The following is a 9,769-nucleotide window of genomic DNA, read 5'->3' on the forward strand; positions in this document are numbered from 1 at the left end:
CCGCCGCCCACGCCACATCCATCAGCACTATGCACGGGTCGCAGGTCACCGACGTCAGAGAACAGCGCCAGACAGGGAGCCAATCCCGGAAACATGCCTCACGTTGCTTAGTAACACCTGCATGTAAACAGGAACAGAAAAAACAATGATTAACACACTGTGACAGAAAGGACATGCTCCCACAATATAAACCAACATACAATAAACTATATTAAAATAACCATAACCAACAGGCACTGACTGCGTCAACATCATAGAGAAGTAGATAGAGATAATGTCTAGCTAAATATAATTAATTAATGTATGACAGTGCCAGAACTAATTTGCAAGATTACCAGTAAACTATTTAAAAAAAATTACTATCTATCCCCACGGGGGCCTGAATGAGACCTTTGGACTCCAATGTTTTTTATAATGTTAACCATTGGTCTACACAATAGTAATATTTTGGACGGGGTGTGCAGGTGACACCCGGGTGTCACCAACTGAGGAATAACACCAAAATGCCAGTTCCTGCTCAGTGACAGGAGCCAGGTGCTGCACTGTAACATTACATGCAGCACCCAGCTCCTGTCACTGTGTAGAAACTGGCACTGCAGCCACAGCACTCCCCAGGGGTAGCCCATATCTACTTCCCACTAAGTCATGCCCCCTCATACGAGGCCATGCCCCCGTTTTATGGCTGACTGCACCATGTGTCATCAGGGGAAGTGACTCCCCTGTCATATGATATAAGGATGCTAGATGCATGAAGCCACATATGTTTGTGCAGTATAGTATTTAGGGAACACTCACTGAGCAGGCCAACTTTCGAGCACACAATACATTGTCCAGATGGCTGTGAGTTCAACACTGGAACACATAACAAAAAGTTTTGCATGCTGACCCTGTGAACCGGAAGTGTTATAACCATTGGTTTCTTTATTTTCACTTTTGGCTCACAAATTAAACTTGAAGCTCTTTGAGAAATGCAGAAAGAGAGGGTTTGATTCTGTGCAGTACTAATCCAAGAACAATAACATTCACAAGAGAGTAATGTAATCATAACAAACACATGTACAGTAGGGTACAGCCTTGTTCTAAGGAAATATAATTGGTTCGTGGTGCTCCCAAGAGACAGAGAGAATGTAAATGTCCAAAAAAAAAAGAAGACTTTTGTGCTGGGGCACTCTTAATTAAATGTTTTATTTAAAACTATTAAAAAAAATATTCTTTATTGATATACATTAAAAATGTCTAGTTGTAACCATCACATTTGACCAGTGTGGAGTTGTATTCTCTTTTATGTTGGGCATATGTTAAGTGGTTTTCATAAAGTTTGTGTATCCCTTTCACAAAAATTTTAAATTTGTCACAGCCGATTTCTGAGTTGTTGCAATATTGTGCAGATGTATGGGTATCCTGCAAATTACTATGGTAATCTTTTTTTTCTTAAATCACAAAGTGAAAATAGTAGAGATACTAAGACATATCTATGTGATTATAGTCACGATTATCGTATGATCACAATCTGGCAAAATATACCTGAGGGTCAAAGTAGACCTGTTGTGTACTTATACTGTATCATCAGGTTATAATAACCATTGAACAATTACACTGATCAATGTTGATCAAAGGTAAGAGTCTCACTAACAACACATATCATGCTGGTAACAATAATAAACACAATGTTGTGTTGTGTTCTGCTTCTTAAACACTCAGCAGGGTGGTTAATCTAAAGAGAAAGTAAAGAAGGGAAAATAAGTCCCCAGAGAGCCTTAGTGTTCATTTTGGCTTCTACTTACCAGCCCTGTACCTATGGTAGTGAAAAGCTGGTTGAGAGTGCCAAGTTTGTAGGAACAGATATCTTGGGGAAGGAAATAAGGTTGAATCTACTTTCCCTCGAGTGTTCCTTCAGTGACCACTGTTGGTACAGATCAGTATAGGGGAGAGTGAGAAGTTCTTCATGATAAGAGATCAAAGAAAAAAATAAAAGGAAATCAGACGAGAATGGTATATGTAGTGTGCTACTGATGGCTCAAAATGTTCATAGCAATGGAGTACAATGTGAGGGCAATTCAAATGACCTCAGATGATTTGCAGTGATCATTTAGTATTTCCTGACACCTGGCATGGAATAAAGCCATGCTTTGGTGCCCTTTTTATTCTGCAGTACCATGTATTCCCTGGTGGTCTCCCATCCAAGTACTGACTAGGCCCAACATTGTTTTGCTTCCAAGATTGGATGGAATCAGGCACACCCAATGTGGTGTGACGGTAGAGTTTAGGGCAATTCCCCTTTGAAGGTGTGAAATAATGTATGTATATACTTCAGGTGCAAAAATGCCCAAGATAGTAAGAATATTGTAGCCTCACTGGAGTAGCAGATGGTTGTTATATAAATGGTAGCTAATTGCAATAAAGTATACAGATTTGATGGCAGAGAAAAACTGTAAAGATAAAATAATTTTTTTCAGAAAAAAGTTTTTTTAAATAATAAAAAAAAAAAAAATACATAATTTTAGCAGGAGTTAAGTTGTGAGATGGTCCATATGAGGACTTGGATCAGGATGCACATTTTGCTAGTATGTGGGCTTGATCACCAAATGTCCTGGAGGTGCCCATGTTGCCACTTACATACTGTACTTGAAATACTAATGAGGTGGTGGAGCTGGTTGGATGAGGTCTGAGGGAAGTCATAAGATCAGTAGGGTAGCCGTCTAATAGGTTGAAGTGTGTACCAGAATCCCATGACTAATGGGAAGGGGATTTGCCCTTGTTGTAGCATGATGCACAGGGGGGCGAGGCCAATCATTAAAGCAACAGTCATTTTATTAGCTCTTTGAGACACATGAAGGGGAAAGGAGGTAAGTGTAAGCCAAAGTCTTTACTGTTCTAGAAGTTGCTTGTATTAGATGTCTTGACAAAGGTCATTAAGTAACCAGAACACCAATCATTCTATGTAATGATAAATAAACCTTCTTTAATACCGTAACTACAGCAGGGCCCGCAACAGAAATCTTGGAGCCCAGTACAGTGATATCTCTGGAGGCCCCTTAGATTATATATATATATATATATATATATATATATACAGTATAAATAAACAAGTTTCAACAGCAGCACTCAGAAATAAAACACACGACAGCCACTTTCAGCCAACATTTCAATGCAGCAGCATTTTTGTCAGAGCATATATATATATATATATATATATATATATATATATCCAATTGTAAAGAAGGCACTCACCAGACTAGTATTGAAATGCAAAAGACGTTTATCAAATTTCACATCAGCGACTTATTCATGGTTGGTCGACGTTTCGGTCCCAAGCCGGACCTTTTTCCAGACCAGTATGCACAATCGTCAGAATCACATACCTAATGACCATCAGTGTGGAACTACAAATACCCAACCAAAGCCCGCCCATCTGTCTATTAACCAATTGCGGTCATTCAAATTTAATCAGGTATACTACTTGCTAAACACACACAGATCAGGTCACTGCACATATTAGTACATAACTTATATCAACAGTAACGCACATGACAAGTGTAGATCTATAGATTTTAAGCGCTCACCCTCTCCCTGCAGGTATCGGTGCCGCAGGTGGAACGCACGCCGTCAGTGACCCGCATGTCACTTCCGCCTCAATTAAGTAACAGGCTACTACTTCCGGCCTCGCGGTATCACACTGAATGCTCAGTGGAACGCACAGCGCAGCTGACACGCAAGGCGCTTCCGCCTTCAAACGTGAAGTCATTATGGGAGGAAAATCGGATCACGGAGCGCAGCATGACTGTGCTAATATACAGAAAAACTAACATCATCAATTACTGAAATAAAGATAAAGTGACAAGTAAAATGTGTGTGGTTATATGGTAAAAGTGACATGAACACTAGAGATTTAAAGTGGGGCAGCTTGGGTAGGTATCAGGAGCTCCACACCGGATAAATACAGCATAATAGAAAACTGATGTAGATATACCTACACATATACTGACAAAACTTATAACACCTAACTAAAACTAACATAACAAACAACACATTAAAAACCTATTTAGTGGGACTGAAAAGCTGGATAGCCATGATGGACACCCATGAATGTAAACCATGTAGATTATTCTCATGATGAACTATATCCACATTATCTTATGTTCAGAGAAAAACACTAAGATGGTTCTGTTCATTCAGCCCTCTTGGAGATACGGTGCCCAGGTAGTGTATCCAGTACGCCTCTCTTTTTAATAATAATGCACCTCTATCACCTCCCCGTGGGGGTGGTGGGATCCAATCGATAATCATATGCCGTAATGTGGCTACTTGATGTTTGAACTGCATGAAATGGAGTGCCACAGGTTTGTCCGTCTTACCGCTGGTGAGTGCCAACTGTATTGAGGATCTATGTTGGTTGATCCGTTCACGGTAAGTTCTGATGGTTTTCCCCACGTACATTTTCCCACATGGGCATGTGAGATAATAGACCACATGATCCATCAGACATGTTAGATGGTGTCGTAACTCAATCTTGGTACCATACAGTGGGTGATTGAAAAAGCGTCCAGTTATCATGGCTCTGCAGGTCATGCATTTCAGGCACTTAAAGCAACCTGGATTCACATTTAACCAGGTAGTGCCAGAAGTCGTCGTCGGTCGCATGGTTGGTCTCATCAGCATGTCCTTCAAATTGGCACCCCTTTGCACACTCAATAGAGGTGGTCGACTGCCGACCTTTTTGAATTTAGGGTCAGTGCTGATCATGGACCAATTTTTCTTTATTGTTCTTTCCACATTGTGTAGGCCAGTATTGCAGCTGGTCTTGAATATGATGCGATCCCGATTCTTATTTCTATTACTGGTCTTGTTCATATGTAGATTGCGTGCTTTAATCAGACATCTGTCGACCACTGCGGCTGTATAACCGCGTTCAATAAACCGCTGTCTGCACTCGAGCAGTTGTGTATCGGCATTAGTATCATTGGAATTGTTTCTTAATACCCTAAGAAATTGAGAGACGGGTAAGTTCGATTTTAACCTATCCGGATGATGGCTAGACGCCCATAATAGAGTGTTCCGGTCCGTGGGCTTATGGTATAGGGTATATTCAAGTACTGATGGTAAGGCCGGATCCTTGTAAATTGTAATGTCCAAAAAATTGATATTAGACTCACTCACTGTGGCAGTCAATTTAATTGGACTGGTGAGAGCATTCAGGGTATCCACCATGGCGAAAAACAGTTCAGCGGAGCCCCGCCAAACAATGAAGAGATCATCAATGTATCTCTTATAGCATACAATGTGCTCAGCATAGTTGCACAAGATATTTTCATGTTCATACTTTGCCATGTACAGATTGGCGAATCCCGGGGCCAAATTAGAGCCCATAGCGGTGCCCGCCTACTGTACATAGTACTCATCCTGGTATTGAAAATAATTATACTTAAGTACCAATCTGATCAGACTCAAAATAAATTCAATGGGAGGACCCTCGTAAGGTCCCTTAATCAACGCCTCCCTTACAGCAACAATCCCCTCCTCGTGAGGAATAACCGTATACAATGATGTTACATCTAGGGTAGCTAGTAAACAGGTGGATACATCATCAGTAATGCGGGCCAATACACCCAAGAGGTCACCAGTGTCACGAATGTAGCTGTCCATCACCCTCACACATGGTTGGAGGAAATGGTCAACAAACCTAGCCAACGGTTGTAACAGGGATCCTTGTGCCGATATTATCGGCCTCCCTGGAGGTGTAATTAGGGATTTATGCACCTTGGGCAGGGTGTAGATGATGGGACAGATGGGATAAGCCACTGATAGATAATCATAAACATCATCATTGATCCATGTGCATTGTAGTGCCTGAATCAACAAGTCATCAACCTCTTTTTTGAATCTAGGGGTCGGGTTATAAGAGATCTTAGCATAAGTGTTATTGTCAGATAGTTGTTTTCTGATTTCAAAATCATAATCAACGAAATCCTGAAGAACTACTGCTCCTCCCTCGGCATATGATTATCGATTGGATCCCACCACCCCCACGGGGAGGTGATAGAGGCGCATTATTATTAAAAAGAGAGGCGTACTGGATACACTACCTGGGCACCGTATCTCCAAGAGGGCTGAATGAACAGAACCATCTTAGTGTTTTTCTCTGAACATAAGATAATGTGGATATAGTTCATCATGAGAATAATCTACATGGTTTACATTCATGGGTGTCCATCATGGCTATCCAGCTTTTCAGTCCCACTAAATAGGTTTTTAATGTGTTGTTTGTTATGTTAGTTTTAGTTAGGTGTTATAAGTTTTGTCAGTATATGTGTAGGTATATCTACATCAGTTTTCTATTATGCTGTATTTATCCGGTGTGGAGCTCCTGATACCTACCCAAGCTGCCCCACTTTAAATCTCTAGTGTTCATGTCACTTTTACCATATAACCACACACATTTTACTTGTCACTTTATCTTTATTTCAGTAATTGATGATGTTAGTTTTTCTGTATATTAGCACAGTCATGCTGCGCTCCGTGATCCGATTTTCCTCCCATAATGACTTCACGTTTGAAGGCGGAAGCGCCTTGCGTGTCAGCTGCGCTGTGCGTTCCACTGAGCATTCAGTGTGATACCGCGAGGCCGGAAGTAGTAGCCTGTTACTTAATTGAGGCGGAAGTGACATGCGGGTCACTGACGGCGTGCGTTCCACCTGCGGCACCGATACCTGCAGGGAGAGGGTGAGCGCTTAAAATCTATAGATCTACACTTGTCATGTGCGTTACTGTTGATATAAGTTATGTACTAATATGTGCAGTGACCTGATCTGTGTGTGTTTAGCAAGTAGTATACCTGATTAAATTTGAATGACCGCAATTGGTTAATAGACAGATGGGCGGGCTTTGGTTGGGTATTTGTAGTTCCACACTGATGGTCATTAGGTATGTGATTCTGACGATTGTGCATACTGGTCTGGAAAAAGGTCCGGCTTGGGACCGAAACGTCGACCAACCATGAATAAGTCGCTGATGTGAAATTTGATAAACGTCTTTTGCATTTCAATACTAGTCTGGTGAGTGCCTTCTTTACAATTGGATATATTGTGGGACCTTGTGGATGCAAGTTTTTCTCTGGAATTGGGACACCCCAGCAGACGACATTGATTATATAGTGAGTGCCACTTCACTTACTTTGGTATATATATATATATATATACTGAATTAAAAATTTGCTACGCTATATAAGAAACTTAATAAATATATATATATATATATATATATTTATTTATACACATATATAAATATGTATATCTCTGCTTCCTCCCCCACACATACAATAGTCTGTCTCCCTCTTTCCTTCCTCCCACTCACCCCAAAGTCTCTCTCTCTCAATTACTCCATGCTGCATTCACAACTTCCCCACCCCATCCCAATGCCCTGTATCCTCCTCACCAAGCCACACCTGCGCTACACTCCCCAGTATCCATATCCTCAAACTGCATAGCAGGTACCATACGGCACTCATACCCCACCAGAAGAGACTGGCGCAGGGCACAGGAGTCCTGGCAGTGGAGCTTCTGCCATGTCCCATAACTATCTGCACCAGAGCTGGACTTGGAAGAGTGGATGCACACTTGTACCACACAGTCACTGTGTGTGAGAGGCTCCTGTCACTCTGAGACCACACCATCTACACCTCGCTGTCTTACTTGGACAAGATGGCTTACATCCCTTCCGAGCACTAATCTGCATATACTTGGGGGCCCTCTGATACTTGGGGCCCAGTACAGATGTCCCCTTTGACCCAGCAGTCGCCGGCCCTGAACTACAGAACAGTAGATTGATTTTCCAACATTTATGAAATTCTATTGGCTTTGGCAGTAACCACATAGGATGTTTCTTTTTTTACAAGTCCTACCTAGATGTCAGGAAGTCTCCATCCTCTTTTGGAGATACTGTCTTCATCCCTCCCCTGTAACAGTGGCAACACACCTCTGTTAGGAGAAATGGAAGTTGTCACCTCCCCTCCCCACCCCCAAACAGCATTAGACTGTCAAACGACCGACATCACAGACCCATACTGCACATGCATAGTACAGGCTCCGGTGCATGCACAAAGTATCAAAAAACCACATCTGAGTCAATCTGAATAAGGCCCATTGTCATGCTAGGATGTGATAGCTGCTCCTATTATTGAGCTGTCTTTCACATATAGTATGTCTCTGTATAAAAATGCCCATCTCTTATTGAGAATATATAAGTAATTACTGTGATACCCTTATGCTCCATGAGGGATTTCTGTCTTCCCTGGTCTCACCTTAGGACACCTGCATTATGGTTTGACAGGTATACTGCCCCAGTCAAACTCCCCACCTGCCACTCTCCCTGGAGGCGTTCAGTATCATAAACTCTAATGAATTTGAAACCAAATATTTTTGAGTATAAAAAAATATATGTTGTAGTTGTCTAACATTATACTTATTTTTGTGTTCGAATATGAGTTTTAAATACCTTAGAATTAACTCTTAAAATTAAATCTTACATTTAATGGGCACATTGAGGGGTGTCATCTTGTTTTACTTAGGCTGTGTGAGTTGACATCTATACTACAATATATCACTAATCTGTTTTTAGTATATGCTGTATGAAAATGTAAATCCAAAGGGGTCAATTGCATTAGCTGTGAGTTCCCACTTGTGATACCTCCAGACACATGGATTGTTGTTCTCATCCACATAGGACCCCAGGGTGAGATAAGGCTGTGAGGGTGAAAAATTGTGGTGCCATATGTGGTATTATTTTCCAAGCTGTTGCAGCAGTATCTCATGGCTAATTGAATTCACTCCAAAAGAGTCTCCTAGCTCATTACTTTAAACCAGTAAAACAGTTAGTATTTTATTTTTAGGCAGTGGTGTTTGAAAGTTTGTGAACCCTTCAGAATTTTCTAAATTTCTGCTGAATTTTGTCCTAAAACTAACTTTCACACAAGTACTAAAAGTAGATAAAGAGAACTAAATTAAACAATAAAGACAAAAAAATTGGACGTGTTAATTTTTTTATTGAGGAAAATAATCACATATTACATTTCTGTGAATGGCAAAAGTATGTGAACCTTTAGGCTTAGCAGATATTTTGAAGGTGAAATTAGAGTCAGGTATTTTCTTTGGGATGACAATCAGGTAATAAGTGGACAATCTGTCTAACACGGATCTATCAAAGTCTGATGTTCTCAACACATATTTGTGGAAGAGTATCATGCCACGAACAAAGGAGATTTCTTAGGACCTCAGAAGAAGAGTTGTTGATGCTCATCACGATGGGAAAGGTTACAAAACCATCACTAAAGAGTTTGGTCTCCACAAATCAACAGTCAGACAGATTGTGAACAAATAGAAGAAACTCCAAATCATTATTACCCTCCCCACAGAAGTGGTCGACTAACAAAGATGACGCCAAGAGCAAGGCGTGTAATAGTTTCCAAGGTCACAAAGAAACCCAAGGTAAACTCTAAGAAACTGAAAACCTTTCTCACATTAGCTAATGTTAATGTTCATGTGTCGGCCATCAGGAGGCACTGAACAACAATGGTGTGCATGGCAGGACTGCACGGAAAAAGCTGCTGCTCTCCAAAAAGAACATTGCTGCCAGTCTGCAGTTTGCTAAAGATCACCTGGACAAGCCAGAAAGCTATTGTAACAATGTTTTGTGTGGCGATGAATCCAATATAGAGCTTTTTATTTTAAATGAGAAGTGTTATGTTTGGAGAAAGGAGAATACTGCATTCTAGCAT

General features: G+C 40.9%; 1 pseudogene; it reads right to left on the reverse strand.

The window, feature by feature from the left end:
• Positions 1-2,143: 2,143 nt before the first annotated feature.
• Positions 2,144-2,262, reverse strand: LOC135052199 (5S ribosomal RNA; annotated as a pseudogene).
• Positions 2,263-9,769: the final 7,507 nt, after the last annotated feature.

The sequence above is a fragment of the Pseudophryne corroboree genome, chromosome 2, assembly GCF_028390025.1.
Source record: "Pseudophryne corroboree isolate aPseCor3 chromosome 2, aPseCor3.hap2, whole genome shotgun sequence".
Lineage (NCBI taxonomy): Eukaryota > Metazoa > Chordata > Amphibia > Anura > Myobatrachidae > Pseudophryne > Pseudophryne corroboree.